General features: G+C 47.0%; 1 long non-coding RNA gene across 1 annotated transcript in view; it reads left to right on the top strand.

Annotated features, from left to right (window-relative positions):
- The window catches only part of LOC126084083 (uncharacterized), a 31,115-nt gene extending 28,727 nt beyond the window's left edge, over positions 1 to 2,388 (top strand). The window contains exon 5 of the long non-coding RNA XR_007518923.1: positions 202 to 2,388. This is a non-coding gene — a long non-coding RNA (uncharacterized LOC126084083). The remainder of the gene's footprint in view (positions 1 to 201) is intronic.
- The last annotated feature ends 14,099 nt before the right edge of the window (positions 2,389 to 16,487 follow it).

Below are 16,487 nucleotides of genomic sequence, written 5' to 3'. Positions count from 1 at the left end.
TGTTTTTAATGATTTTTATTGGGCGTTAAGTGAAAGTTTACAAATCAAGTCAGTCTCTCACACAAAAACCCATATACACCTTGCTACACACTCCCAATTACTCTCTCCCTAATGAGACAGCCCGCTCTCTCCCTCCACCCTCTCTTTTTGTGTCCTTTTCACCAGCTTCTAACCCCCTCCCCCCTCTCATCTCCCCTCCAGGCAGGAGATGCCAACACAGTCTCAAGTGTCCACCTGATCCAAGAAGCTCACTCCTCACCAGCATCCCTCTCCAACCCATTGTCCAGTCCAATTCATGTCTGAAGAGTTGGCTTCGGGAATGGTTCCTGTCCTGGGCCAACAGAAGGTTTCGGGGCCATAACCACCGGGGTCCTTCCAGTCTCAGTCAGACCGTTAAGTCTGGTCTTATGAGAATTTGGGGTCTGCATCCCACTGCTCTCCTGCTCCCTCAGGGGTTCTCTGTTGTGTTCCCTGTCAGGGCAGTCATGGGTTGTAGCCGGGCGCCATCTAGTTCTTCTGGTCTCAGTCTGATGTAGTCTCTGGTTTATGTGGCCCTTTCTGTCTCTAGGGCTCGTAATCACCTTGAGACACTCATTGTTTTTATAAAACAGGGTCCCTCCATGCAACCCCACCACCCGCCTGCCAGTCTGTCCTATTTCGATGCCTTACATATTGCTGTGATACTGGAAGCTATGTCGCTGATATTTGAAATACCAGCAGGGCCACCCATACTGGACAGGATTCAGTGGAACTTCCGGACTAAGACAGACTAGGAAAGAAAGGCCTGGTGATCTACTTCTGAAAATTAGCCAACGATAGAGCATTGTCTGATTCATGTACTTTGACATATTATTAGAAGAGATCTATCACCGGAAGAAGGCATCATGTTTGGTGAAGCAGAGGGTCGGCGAGGGCAAGAGGGGCCCTCAGTGGGATGGTCTGGCATAATAGCTGCAGCGATGGGCTCCAGCATGCTGGTGATTGTGAGGATGACACAGGACCAGGCAGCGTTTTATTCTGTCGTACGTGAGGTCATCGTGAGTCGTAGCTATCTCTGTCTGTTTCTGCAAGCCAAGCACCCCTGCTGCGGTGGTGGGTCCCGCTGGTTCAGAGCACCCACCAGGGCCAGACAGCCTAAGCTCGAGACCTGGTGCCTCTGCCCCCACCCTGTGTGACCTTAGGCAAGTGACATCAGCTGCAACTCCGTTTCCCCACCTGTACAGGACTCAAGGCTGTGGGGAGGTGTAAGTGACCCCGACTGTGCCTGGCCCTGTGGGGCTTGGTGCTGTCTGCCATTGCCAGTCTCCCAGGTGTGGGCAGCTGGAGCGGCCGCAAGGCACCTCGTGCAGAAGGGTAGCTGGACCCCGAGCGAGAAGGCATGTCAACTGACTTCTCGGATGATTTTGACCCTCTGGAAATGGCCGGCCTTGGCAGCCATCCCCGTAGGCTGTGGCTGACGTGCCTGGGAGGAGCCAGGTGGCCTCAGCGGGCATTCGCTCCAGGCTGGTGAAGCTGAGGGCTCGCAGACCAAGATCGGCACAGGCCCATGTGTTGGAGACCCTGGGGCCTCCTGATTCTCTTGGGGCTGAGAGGCCCTGCAGAGCCTGCCAAACAGGTTCCATGCTTCCCTGCTCCAGTCAGGATTCCAGGACGATCTCATTCTGGTCTGTCCTGCCAGCTGGGACTGGCAGAAAGGGGTGGAAAGTACTCAGGGCCATGCCTGGCCTCCCACACGTACCCGTCCAGGTGCCCCAGCTCTGGGTTTGGAGGCCAAGCCTGCAGCCTCCAGACCCCGAGTCCTGCTGCCTCTGTCACCACAGCTGGCTCTGCAGGCTCCTGGCAGGAAGTGTATCTGCTGCAGGCTGGCTGTGTCCTCTCAACGAAGAGATGGCAGGATTTGGAAGGGTGGAGTGAGCTCCCTGCTCTCTAAGGCAGAATTCCTGCACTGGGTGCCTGGGATACTGCAAGGATTCCTTTTCTCTCCTTGATCTCTGCCTGCAATGTCCTAGGACCTGGGGACACTGCACAGGAGCCTCTTGCATGGAAATGCCCCCTTATCCTGGCCCCAGGGCACAGGGTGGCAGAGGAGAACTGCTGACCCAGGCTCAGAGGCTAGCAGTGCCCGGCTCAGGCCTGCCTTCTGGAAACCTGCCTGACAGGCACCTCTGCCCTCCCTGCTCTTAGCTCCCTGAGGACAGGAAGACCTGCTCCTCCCCCCGTCAGCCTCCTGGCCACCCTGAAGAGCCTGGCACCGAGTGGAGTGGAGCTGGCCCCTGAGGGAAACACTGGGGCATAGGGGGAATGAGTGGCACTTTACCTGCCAGTCCCCAAATGAGTCAGGATGCGGGGAGCAGAGGACTGCCCCTGGCAGCACAGGGTTGGCACTCACCAGGGCTCTTGCTCATGATGCCATAGCACCTCATTTCTGTCATTCATTCATCCATCCATCGGTCTATCCATCCACCCACCCACCCACTCACCCACGCACCCACCCACGCATCCATCCATCCATCCATCCATCCATCCATCCATCCATCCATCCACCCACCCACCCACCCACCCACCCACCCATCCATCCAACCATCCATCCATCCATCCAACCATCCATCCATCCATCCATTAATCCACCCACCCACCTATCCAGCCTCCCATTTATTAACTACCCACCTATCCAACCTTCCACCCATTCCTCCCTCCCTCCACCCACCCATCCACCCACCCACTCATCCATCCATCCATAGTATGGATAATCACTAAGGCAGGATCCCAATAGAGGCTCTACCATTTATTGCTAGCTGTGTGACTTGAGGCCAGCCACTTCCTCTCTCTGCAGCCATTCCTCAGATGTAAAATGAAGCTCAAATACCCACAATTCAGGGCTGTGCTGTGGGTTAAATGAGACACCGCATGGGGAGTGCCAGCCCAGTGTCTGCACAGAGTGAGGGCTTCACACACCAACTGCTTTTACATTCTCTCCTTTAACTCACATCTCCTGAGCCACTAGTGGATGCCAGGTCTTGTATCAGGCGCTAGGGTGACTGGGCTGAATGAGAGGGGGTCCTGGAGCTCATTGGGCTGGAGGGGTAGGTCTGGGGCACCATTTCAGTGGCGGGGAGGGGCGGTCAGTGCTCAAAAAGGCGGCCCAGGAAGCTGGGCAGCTGCAAGAGGCAGGAAGGTGTGGCTGAATTTGGGGTGAGCACGACCAGGGAAGAAAGCATGAAAGGAGACCACCAGACAGGCACAGCATGAGGAAATGCCTGGAGATGTGGACTTCAAGGTGCATTTGGGGACAGGTCAGGGGACTCTGTGGCCAGAGCAAGGGCAATGAGGTCAGGACAGACCGGGAGGAAAAGGCGGGAGAGGCCCCAGGGAGGGAGTCAGGGCCAGCTCATGAAGGGCCTGAATGCCCAGCCTCAGGTCTGCACCTGACTCTGTAGGCAGTGGGGAGCCATGCAGGTGCTTAGACTAGGAGGGCCAAATTTGTGCCTGAGAAGGTTCACCCTTGCAGCCCTAGAGGAGGACTAATGGGAGGGGGCGGAGGCCAGGGAGGGCCCCAGGTGCTGAGGGGATGGGCTGGGGCAGGCAGGCCCTGGCCGCGTTTGTAGGGCATCTTTCTCTTCATTTCTCTGACTGAAAACAGCGACAACAAAAAGATTTTTTAAAAAAACAAACCTTTTTCTCTTCTTTTCAGGAGAGGCGAGTGGTGTCCTCTGCTTCTTGTCCCCTAAATCCTGGAGCCCTTTCCCACCTTTTGCTTGTCACTCGCTGAGGCCACACTGTCCAATTGGCCCCTGGACCACTGACTTCCCATGTGGCCTGGGTCAGCTGACTTCCCCTCTCTGGTCCTCAGGCATGGCTTGTGGTTTGTCATTGTTATGAATTGAATTGTGTCCCCCCAAAATATGCATTGTAAAACCTAACCCCTATACCTGTGGCTACAATCCCATTTGGAAATAGGTTTCTTTGTTACATTAGACAGCTGGCCACACCTGCTCTGCTTGCCGTGGAGGATGGTGGGAGGAAGTAGGACAAGGCTGTGCTTCCGGAAAGGCGAGTTGATGGCGACTCCAGTCCTGGTTTCCTCCCTCCCTCTGGTGTTGTCCTGGTCACCTCCAGACTACAGTGTGGCCGCCAGCAGGACTGGACAGAACCAAGGGGCCCCCTGGCGGTCCGAGGAGTTGCTGCAGGTTCGCGGGCCGGGGCTTACTCAACCCCCTGACATCAGACCTTTCCCAGGGAACCAGATGGCATGCCAGGCGCTGGGCAGGGCGCCGCAGGATGCCGACAGCCCCATGGGGCAGATGCTAGCCCCATTTATAGACACAGAGGCCTGGAGAGGACTCTCCCGCATTGTCAGGCTGCCTAGCAGCCCCAGAAAACACTGCAGGCGAAATCCATGGCACAGTGATGCTAAGGAGGGGCAGGACAAAAAAAAAAAAAAAAAGGAGGGGCAGGACAGAGATACAAAAATAACCTGTACTTAAAAAAAAGTCCAGAATGATTATGCACGGGGCTTACACCCACTCGGGTCTAACTAACATGACAAAGAAAACCCTGTTTCCAAACAGGATTGCATCCACAGGGATAAACCAAAAAACCAAACCCATTGCTGTCTAATCAATTCTGACTCATGGCAACCCTATAGGACAAAATAGAACTGCCCCACAGAGCGCCTGGTGATCCTAACTGCCGGCTTGTTGGTTAGCAAACATGGCGCTTAACCGCTACGCCACCAGGGTTTTCTCCACATATGTAGGAGTTAGGATTCCAACACATGTTTTAGGGGATAGAATTCAACCCATAACAGGTGGTCTTCTGGTCTCCATGGCCCTCTGGGACCTGACGGGCCCCACATGTATGGGGCCTGCATGAAAGAACACAGGCAAAGCCCCCGATGGCAGCGGATCTTCAATCAATGTCCAATTCTATCTTTTCCTTTTTCCAATTTTAAAATAAAAAACAGATATTTTGGAAAGAAGCCAGCAGCTTGGCAAGCGGGCAGGTCTCCAGGGCCGATCTGAGCTGCTTTTTGGTGACTTTTGAGATCTGCAGAGATGGCACCCGGGGGCAGTGTGGCTCCAGGCAGAGGTCACGGCTGGTGAATGGGCCTTGTCGGCATCCATGACTCTCACAGCAGGGAGGGCAACAGACCTGTGTGTACCAAGTTTAAAAACATGCCTGTCTTGGTTACCTAGTGCTGCTATAACAGAAGTACCACAAGCAGGGGGCTTTAGTGAACAGGGGTTTATTTTCTCACAGTTCAGGAGGCTAGAAGTCTGAATTCAGGGCACCAGCTCTAGGGGAAGGCTCTGTCTGTCTGTTGTTGGGGGGAAACCCTTGTCTCTTTCAGCTTCTCTTCCTTGGTCCTTGGTGACTCCACGTGACATCAGTCTTTCCTCGGTTCTGTACCTAATCTGCTCTTTTTATATCTCAAAAGTGGTTGATTTAAGACACAACCTACATTATACGGCCTCATTAACATAACAAACCTATTCCCAAATGGGATTGCCTCCGAAAGTATAGGGGTTAGGCTTTACAACACATATTTTTCAGGGACACAATTCAATCCACAACAATGCCAAACCCAAAACCAAACCTGTTGCATTGGAGTCAATTCCGACTCATGGCGACCCCATGTGTGACAGAGTAGAACTGCCCCACAGGGTTTTCATGGCTATAATCTTTATGGAAGCAGATTGCCAGGACTTTCTCCCTGGGTGTCACTGGGTAGGTTCAAACTGGCAATCTTTAGGTTAGTATTCGAGGGCAAACTGCTTGTACCACCCAGGGACCGACAAGGTGGTACGTTCTTGGTGGTACCTGCACTCATCTACCTCCAAGAGAATGCTCCGGAAAGGGCCCTGGGGCTGATGAAAGGGGTTGTAGCTGGGGAGAGTTCTACTGTGTCCAGTAAAAGCTCCATTTCTAATAGCCTCACTTTTTATCTCCATTTAATAGATGAGTAAACTGAGGCACAGAGAGGTCACTTGACCTTGTAGGTTGCAGAGCCAGAACTCAAACGCAGGGCGTTTGTCTTTGGATGCTGTGCCACCTCTCCCACTTGGCTCACAGTCCTCGTGTTGGAAAAAAGATGCAACACCTCTGAAGTAGGCAAATGTTAACACGGGGGAAATCTGGTGGGGTGTTCTTGCGTGTTGCTTCTTTAGTTCTTGGTGACTTTCTCTGAGTGTGAAATGTTTGCAAAAGCCTCGGCTCCAAGGCTTCTGCAGCCCCAGGCCCCCTGCCTGGTCAGGATCCACAACACATAGGTGGTCTGGCTGCCTGAGCAGCAGAGTGATCACGAGAGGACTCCAAGGACGTTCTCCTGCCACAGCTAAGAGTGGCCAGAGAGGCCTGGGTGCTGGCGAGAAAGGATTGACTGGCCCAGGGCTGCTCCCCTTGAGACAGGCAGCAGGTGGCCTAGCAGTGGGCAAGCGGGCAGCTCTTTAGCCCTTTCCTGCCTTCTGGAGAAAGAATAATGACCATGTAATTAGTGGCCGTCTGGTCTGCAGGAGCCGACAAGTGCTGCCCACACTGACCCGGGTCTGGCCAGAAAAGCTGCTGGTTATCCATCAGCTGAGTGTCCTGGTCTGGCAGCGGATGGTGCCCCCTGCTTCCTGGGAATGTGGGCAATCCCCGTGGACCTTCATGGCCAAGGGCCAGGAGCCCAGAGATGCCAGGAGCCCAGAGATGCCAGCAGTGGATGCTCCTACCTCTACTCCCACCCAAGAAATGGGGAAACTGAGGCTCAGGCTCAGGGAGTATCCTGCCTGAGGCCACAAGGGAGTCAGGCTGGGCCGGGGGGTGCAGAGAAGGCAGCCTCTGTGGGCCCTGGACCATCAGCTGAGGCATAAAGCCAACGTGAGAGGAAGAAAATCTTGAGGTTTGCTCGCCACAGGGCTGGCTCCCGTGGCTTTGTTTCCATCAGACAGGGCTCAAGGCACATTCGGCTCAAAGGACCAGCTTTCTTCTGCTGTCCAGGCAGTTTACCCTATTCCTTCCCAATATCCCTGGCTCCAGACAGCTTTTGGGGAAATGCACCAGGCCGCCCAGTCCATGAGACTGGCTAAGAAGGAGCTCAGGCAGGTCTTGTGGAAATAGATAAGTCTGAGTGTTTTTTCATTCGTTCATTCATGTTTTCACTCATCCTTTGTTCATACAAGCATCAGAGAGCCCAGCTTGTGCCAGGTGCTGTCCTCTGGGAGTTCCCAGTCACAACCTCTGCCCATGGGAGCTGAATGTCTATCAGGGACTAGAGGACCCAGCTCTGACTTCTACATCCCTGTTGTAGCTCACGAGAGTTCTCCAACCTCTCTGTGCCCTGACTTCCTTACCTGGGAAATTTGGATTAACTCTACTCCTTCAATTACTGATTCTTTTGTGTGCCAAATAAATAAGGCTCTGCCCATGTCCTGGATTTGCTCACGAGCTATGGTAGGCACCACCAACCATACCCCCACCTCCTGGTACTCACACCCTTATGTAATCCTCTCTTCCTGAGTGAGGGCTAGACTTGGTGACTAACTTCTAAGGAATAACAAGGTGGAAGTGGGACTTGGAGGCTAGGTCATAGAAGGCACAGTGGAGCTGCCCTTTCTCAGATCGCTCTTCCTGGGGGAAGCCAGCCACCACGCTGTGAGGACACTCTAGCAGTCCTACAGAGAGGCCCACGTGGTGAAGAACTGAGGCCTCCAGCCAACAGCCATGTGAGTGAGCTTGGGCGTTGATTATGGATCCAAGCCCCCAGGTTCCATGAGGAACCCTTCTCTGAGCTTGCTGGTCCTTGGCCTCTGTGCTCGGCTTGGACCCAGGACCTGTTCTCGGCTTGGACCCAGGACCTGTTCTTTGTACCTATGTGCCAGGCACTTTATTGGTTAATTTTATGTTATGTGAATTTCACCTAAATTGAAAATAAAAACAACAAATTACAGATAAAATTGTGAAGAATGGGAATTCCAGAACATTTAATTGTGCTCGTGTGGAACCTGTCCAGGCAGTCATTCCAACGCAACAAGGGGATACTGCACGGTTTAAAGTCAGGAAAGGTGTGCGTCAGGGTTGTATCCTTTTCCCATATTTATTCAATCTGTATGCTGAGCAAATAATCCTATAAACTGGATTACATGAAGAAGAATGAGGCATCAGGATTGGAGGAAGAGTCATTAACAACCTGTGATATGCAAATGACACAATCTTGCATGAAGCAGAGAGAACTTGAAGCACTTACTGATGAAGATCAAAGACTATACAGCCTTCAGTATGAATTACACCTTAACGTAAAAAAAGAAAAATCCTCACAGCTGGACCAATAAGCAATATCACAATAAATGGAGAAAACACTGAAGTTGTCAAGGATTTCATTTTACTTGCGTCCACAATCAACACCCATGGGATCAGCAATTGAGAAATCAAACGATGTATTGCATTGGGCAAATCTGCTGCAAAAGACCTCTTTGAAGCGTTAAAAAGCAAAGATGGCACTTTGAGGACTAAGGTGCACCTGACCCAAGCCATGGAATTTTAAGTTGCCTCGTACGGCAAAAGCTGGACAATGAACAAGGAAGAGTGAAGAAGAATTGATATCTTTGAGTAACAGTGTTGGTGAAGAATATTGAATATACCATCTGAAATCTGTCTTGGAAGAAGTACAACTAGATGCTCCTTAGAAAGGAGGATGGCGAGATTTCGACTCACGTACTTTGGATATGTTATCAGGAGGGACCAGTCCCTGGAGAAGGACATCACGCTAGGTAAAATAGAGAGTCAGCAAAAAAGTGGAAGACCCTCAACAAGGTGGATTGATACAGTGGCTGCAACAATGGGCTCAAACATAGCAACGATTGTGAGGATGGTACAGGACCGGGTACTGTTTTCTTCTGTTGTATGTAGAGTTATGAGTTGGGACCACCTCGATGGCACCTAACAACAGCCATTTTAAGGTGTACAGTTCAGTGACGTTTAGTGTAATCCTAATGTTATGCAACCATCACCTCTCTCTAGTTTCAAACCTTTTTCATCATCCCAGAGACACAGCCCACGCCCATTAAAACATTGCTCCTCCTTCTCCCCTCCTGCCAGTCCCTGGCAACCACTAATCTTCTTTCTGTCTCTATGGATGTGTCTATTCTGGACATTTCACATAAATGCGACCATACAATGCTTGCCTTTTCTGTCTGGCTTATTTCACTCAGCATAATGTTTTCCAGGTTCATCCATGTTATAGCATGTATCAGAATTTCATTCCTTTTTACGGCCAAATAATATTCCTATATTTTCTTATGTATAGCATTTTGTTCATCCATTTGTCCACTGATGAACATCTGGGTTATTTCCATCTTTTGGTTAGTATGAATAGTAAACCTAACTCTGAAGTCCCTAAGTGGTGAAAACAGCACGTTCAACTGCTAACTGAAAGGTTGGAGATTTGATTCCACACAAAGGCTCCTTGAAAGAAAGGCCTGGCAATCTACTTCTGAAGAATCAGCCACTGAAAATCCTGCGGAGCACAGTTCTCATCTGACGCACATGGGGTACCATGAATAGGAGTCAACTCAACAGCCCCTGGTTTTTTAACAGTGGTTCTGTGTTTAACTTTTTGAGGAACCACAAGCAATTTTCCACAGAGGCTGCACCACTCTACAATTCCACCACAATGTCCAAGAAGGCAGTGGAGACAGCCTGCCAGCAGGATAGAAGCTGCAGTCTTACGTAATCTAATCATGGAAGTGATGTTTCACTACCTTTGATGAATCTTATTGATTAGAAGGAAGTCACAGGTCCCACTCACACTCAAGGGGAAGGAATGACACAAATGCATTGCAGCACTATTCACAACAGCAAAAAGGTAGAAACAACCCAAGTGTCTATCAATAGGTGAACGGATCAACAAAATGTGGTACCTACATGCAATGGAATACTATCCAGCCATAAAGAAAAATGAAGTTCTGATATATGCTACAACACGGATGAACCTTGAAAACATTATGCTGAGTTAAAGAAGTCAGACACGAAAGGACAAATATTATTTGATTCCACTTATATGAAATACCTAGAGTAGGTAAGTACACGAAAACTGTCATAGAGTAAATTGTGTTCCCCCCAAAATATGTGTCAGCTTGGCTAGGCCATGATTCCCAGCATTGTGTGGTTGTCCTCCACTTTGTTATTTGATGTAATTATCCTCCATTTTGTGCTGTGTTGTAAATCTTAACCTTCACATGTTAATGAAACAGGATCAATGTGGGCTGTATCTAGAGTTACAGTCTTATAAGAGAGTGTGACTCAAATCACAATCTTGCTTGAGTCACACCTTCTATCTTACAAGAGATGAAAGGAGAGAGAAGCTAGCAGAGAAGGGAGGACAGACCTCACTTCCACCAATAAAGAAGATCCCAGGGTCCCTATGCTGAGAACCTCCTGGACCTAGGGGAAGTTTGATACCAAAACACATGGAGATCTCCAGGGAACAATGGGCCCACAGCTGCTGAAAGTGTACAAGGACGTTTCCCCAGGGCCAACAGAAAGAGAAAGCCTTCCCCTAGAGCTGGCGCCCTCAATTTGGACTTCTAGCCTCCTAAACTGTGAGAGAATAAATTTCTGCAAGGGACTGATTAACCAATAAGCAAGGTATGCATGGGCTTACAGTAAGCAAGGTATAATCTGTAACACAATTAAGCCCACGAGTACCTTGCTTATCGGGTCATCCGTCCCTGGAGAACCATCCACTTGTGGTATTTCTGTTATAGCAGCACTAAGACTGAGAGAGAAGTCTGCTAGTGGTTACCAGGAGCTGGAGTGAGGAGAGAATGGGGAGTTAGTGCTTAAGGGATGCTGAGCTTCTGTTTGGGGTGATGAAAAACTTTTGGAAAGGGATAGTGGAGATTGTTGCACAATGTAGTGAATGTAACTAACGTCACTGAATTATATATTCAAGAACAGTTAAAATGGCGAATTTTTGTTACATATATTTTACCACAATTTTTTTTTTTTAATTTAGCAACAACAAAAACCCCAAACGAAAACCAACAGACAGAAAGGTGTACTTCATTTGTTCCTGGTGGATTTGGAAACTTCAGTGATTTGCCTGTGGAGGTGGGAGTTTGGGTACTCACTTCACACCTCAGGAACAAGCTCTTTAAGGCACAAGCAGTGTGAGGGAGGGAGCATGGTCCTGGGTCAAGAGACTTGGGGTCACCATTCAGTATGATGTCAGCTGTAGACTCTTTGTGGATGTTCTTTACCAAGTTGAAGAAGTTCCCCTCTATTCCTAGTTGGCCGAGAGTTCTTACCGTGAATAGGTGTTGGATTTTGTAAAACGCTTTTTAGGCATCAATCGATATGATTCTATGATTTTTCTTCCTTAGCCTTTTGACGTGGAGGATTACATTAACTGATGTTTTAATGTTGAGCCAGCCTCCTATACCTGGAATAACTCTGACTTGGTCATGGTGTGTAATTATTTTTAGAGATTGTTTAATTTGAGTTACTATTTTGTTGAGGACTTTTGCAGCTATGTTCCTGAGAGATACTGATGTGTAGTTTTTCTTTCCTGTAATGTCTTTAATTGATCTGGATATCAGAGTAATGCTGACAGTTATGGATTGAATTGTGTTCCCATAAAATATGTGTTGTAAATCTTAATCCCTATTCCTGTGGTCATAATGCCATCTGGGAATGGGTTTCCTTTGTTATACTAACAAGAAAGTATTAGTGTAGAATATGTCTTAAATCAATCTTTTGAGATATAAAAGATTAAACAGGCAACCAAGATGCAGAGATGGGGAAGAGTGATGTCAAGCCACGTGAAGATTGCCGATGAGCAGAAGCAGAAAAGAGAAAAAGACCTTCCCCCAGAGCCAACAGAGAGAGCAAGCCTTCTGTCTGAGCCCATGCCCTGAATTTTCTGTTTGTTAAAGCCACCCACTTGTGGTATTTTTGTTACGGCAGCACTAGATAATTAAGACACTGGCTTAATAGAATGTGTTAGGAAGTATTTCTTTTGCTTCTATTTTCTGGAAGACATTGTGAATTGATGTCATTTTTTCCTTAAATGTTTGGTAGAATTCGCCAATGACGCCATTTGGGTCTGGTGCTTTCTGTTTTTAGAAGGCTATTAATTATTGATTCAGTTTCATTAATAGACATAGGCCTATTCATTTTAATCTATTTCTCCTTGTGTGAGATTTGGTACTTTATATCTTTCAAGGAATTGGTCTGTTTCATATAAGTGCTCAAATTCACAAACATAGAGTTGTTCATAGTATTCTTTGATTATCTTTTTTTTTTAATTTTTTATTGTGATTTAGATGAAAGTTTACAGAGCAAACTAGTTTCTCATTAAATAATTAATACACATATTGTTTTGTGACATTGGTTGCCATCCCCATGACATGTCAACACTCTCCCCTTCCTGACCTTGGGTTCCCCATTACCAGCTTTCCTGTCCTCTCCTGCCTCCTTGTCCTTGCCCCTGGGCTGGTGTGCCCATTTTGTCTCTTTTTGTTTTATGGGCCTGTCTAATCTCTGGCTGAAGGGTGAACTCAGGAGTGACTTCATTACTGAGCTAAACGGGTGTTTGGGGGTCCATACTTTTGGGTTTCTCCAGTCTCCGTCAGACCAGTAAGTCTGGTCATTTTGTGTGTGTGTGTGTGTGTTAGAATTTTGTTCTACATTTTTCTCCAGCTCTGTCCGGGACCCTCTATTGTGATCCTTGTCAGAGCAGTCCGTGGTGGTAGCTGGGCACCATGTAGTTGTGAACTCAGTCTGGTGGAGCCTATGGGTAGTTGTGGTCCTTTAGTCCTTCGGCCTAGTCTTTCCTTTGTGTCTTTAGTTTTCTTCATCCTCCCTTGCTCCAGATGGAACGAGACCAGTGGAGTATCTTAGATGGCTACTCACAAGCTTTTAAGACTACAGACGCTACTCACCAAAGTAGGGTGCAGAACATTTTCTTTATAACTACGTTATGCCAATTGAGCTACATGTTTCCTGAGACCATGATCCCCACAGCCCTCAGCCCAGTAATTTGGTCCCTCAGGGAGCTTGGATGTGTCTATGGAGCTTCCATGACCTTGCCTTGGTCAAGTTGTGCTGGCTTCCCCAGTATTACGTACTGTCTTATCCTTCACCAAAATTACCACTTATCTGTTGACTGTTTAGTGTTTTTCCCTCTTACTCCTTCCCTCCCTCGATGCCATCAAAGATTGTTTCTTTTTGTGTATAAACCATTTCATGAGTTTTTATAGTGGTGGTCTCATACAATATGTGTCCTTTTGTGGTTCTTATTTTACTCAGTATAATTCCCTCCAGGTTCACCCATGTTGTGAGATGCTTTCCAGATTCATCATTGTTCTTTACTGTTGCATAGTGTTCCGTGGCATGCATGTACCATAGTTTGTTTATCCATTTATCTGTTGATGGACGTCTAGGTTGTTTCCATCTTTTTGCTGTTATGAACAATGCTGCAATGAACATGGGTGTGCATATGTCTATTCGTGTGATGGCTCTTATTTCTTTAGGATTTATTCTTAGGAGTGGGTTTGCTGGATCACATGGTGTTTCTATTTCTGGCTTTTTAAGGAAGCATCATCTGGTTTTCCAAAATGGTTGTACCATTTTGCATTCCCACCAGCAGTGCATAGGAGTTCCAGTCTCCTCGCCGCCTCTCCAACATTTGTTCTTTTCACATTTTAGATTCGTGCCAGTAATACCAGGGTAAGATGGTATCTCATTGTGGTTTTGATTTGCATTTCCTTAATTTGCATTTCCCTAATAGGGTCACTATGAATTGGAATCGACTTGACAGCAATGGGTTTGGTTTTTTTTTTTTTTTTAATGGCTAGTAATCACTGACATTTCCTCATGTATCTGTTAGCTGCTTGAATGTCTTCTTTGGTGAAGTATCTGTTCATATCTTTTACCCATTTTTTAATTGGATTATTTGTCTTTTTGTTGTAGAGGTGTTGGATTTTCCTGTAGATTTTAGAAATTAGACCTTTGTCACAGCCCAAATTTTTCTCCCAGTCTGTAGGTTCTCTTTTTACTCTTTTGGTGAAATTTTTTGATGAGCATAAGAGTTTAATTTTTAAAAGATCCTTAGTTATCTAGCTTATCTTCTGGTGTTTGTGTCTTGTTAGTTATGATTTGTATCCTGTTGATGCCTTGTATTAGGGCCCCTGGAGTTGACCCTATCTTTTCTTCTATGACCTTTATTGGTTTTGGTTTTATCGTTAGGTCTTTGATCTATTTTGAATTAGTTTTTATGTATGGTGTGAGGTATGGATCTCATTTCATTCTTTTTGCAGACGGACATCAGGTTTTGCCTGCGCAATTTGTTAAAAAGACTATCTTTTCCACATATGATGGACTTTGGGCCTTTGTCAAAGATCAAGTTATGGTAGATGGATGGATTTACTTCTGGGTTCTCAATTCTGTTCCATTGGCCAGTGTGTCTATCCTGGTACCAGCACCAGGCTGGTTTGACTACTGTAGCTATAGAGTAGGTTCTGAAGTCAGGTAGTGTGAGTCCTCCTACTTTATTCTTCTTCAATAGGGCTTTACTTATCCGGGGCCTCTTCACTTTCCATATAAAGTTAGTGATTAGTTTTTCCATCTCTTTAAAAAATGCTTTGATCAATCAGTAGATAAGAACTGCTTTGGGTGAAGGGAAAGACAACACTCAATACAAGGAAGGTCAGCCTAATTGGACTGGACTAAAAGCAAAGAGGTTTCTGGGATAAAATGAAAGCTTCAAAGGTCAGCGGAGCAGGGGCTGGGGTCTGGGGAACATGGTTTGAGGGGACTTCTAAGTCAATGGGCAAAATAATTCTATTATGAAAACATTCTGCATCCCACTTTGAAATGTGGCATCTGGGGTCCTAAATGCCAACAAGCGGCCATCTAAGATACATCAATTGGTCTCAACCCACCCGGAGCAAAGGCAAAGGAAGAACACCAAGGTCACACGACAACTAAGAACCCAAGAGACAGAAAGGGCCACATGAACCAGAGACCTACATCATCCTGAGACCAGAAGAACTAGTTGGTGCCCAGCCACAATCGATGTCTGCCCTGTCAGGGAGCACAACAGACAATTCCTGAGGGAGCAGGAGACCAATGGGATACAGACCCCAAATTCTCATAAAAAGACCATACTTAATGGTATGACTGCGGCTAGAGGAATCCCGGAGGCAATGCTCCCCAGACCTTCTGATGGCACAGGACAGGAACCAGCCCCAAAGACAACTCATCAGGCATGAAAAGGACTGGTCAGTGGGGGGGAGAGAGATGCTGATGAAGAGTGAGCTAATTAAATCAGGTGGACACTGGAGAGTGTGTTGGCAACTCTTGACTGGAGGGGGGATGGGAAGATAGAGAGAGAGGGAAGACGGCAAAATCGGCACGAAACGAGAGACTGAAAGGGCTGACTCAATAGGGGGAGAGCAAGTGGGAGAAGGGAGTAAGATGTACGTAAACTTACATGTGACAGACTGATTGGAATGGTAAATGTTCACTTGAAGCTTAATAAAAATTAATTTAAAAAATGCTTTTGGTATTCAATTGGGATTGCATTGTATTTGTAGATTGCTTTGGGTCGAACTGAAATTTCACAATGTTAAGTCTACCTATCAATAAGCATGGCATGTTTTTCCATTTATGTTGGTCTCTTTTGTTTTCTTGCAGTAGTGTTTTATAGTTTTCTTTGTATAGGTCTTTTACACCCCAGGTTAGTTTTATTCCTAAGTATTTTATTTTTCAGAGTCTATTATAAATGGTATTATTTTCTTGACTTCCTTTTCATAGTTCTCTTTATTGGTATATAGGAATCCAACAGATTTTTGTATGTTTATCTTATATCCTGGTACTCTGCTGAATCTTTCTATTACTTTCAGTAGTTTTCTCATAGAGTCTTTTTGGGTTTTCTATACATATTACATCATCCATGTTATGGATTGAATTGTGTCCCCCCAAAATTTGTGTCAGTTTGGTTAGGCCATGATTCCCAGTAATGTGTGATTGTCCTCAATTTTGTGATTTTCCCATGTGTTATAAATCATAACCTCCGCCTGTGGTTAAAGAGGGTTAGGGTGGAACGTAAATCCCTTGCTCAGGTCACATCCGTGATTCAATGTAAAGATGGTTTCCCTTGGGTGTGACCTGCACCACCTTTTATCTTACTAAAGATAAAAGTAAAGGGAAGCAAGCAGAGAAGAGGGACCTCATACTACCGAGAAAGCACTGCTAGGAACACAGTGCATCCCTTGGACCCAGGGTCACTGCTCAAAGAAGCTCCTACTCCAGGGGAAGATTGATGCGAAGGCCGACAGAGAGAGAAAGCGTTTCCCTGGAGCTTACACCCTGAATTTGGATTTTTGGCCTACCTGACTGTGAAGAAATAAATTTGTCTCTGTTAAAGCCATCCACTTATGGTATTTCTGTTACAACAGTACTAGATAACAAATACAATATGTAAATTGCTGTTGTCGTTAGGT

Source organism: Elephas maximus, chromosome 10 (assembly GCF_024166365.1).
Source record: "Elephas maximus indicus isolate mEleMax1 chromosome 10, mEleMax1 primary haplotype, whole genome shotgun sequence".
NCBI classification, from domain to species: Eukaryota; Metazoa; Chordata; class Mammalia; order Proboscidea; family Elephantidae; genus Elephas; species Elephas maximus.
This window is presented reverse-complemented; position numbering and strand designations above follow the sequence as displayed.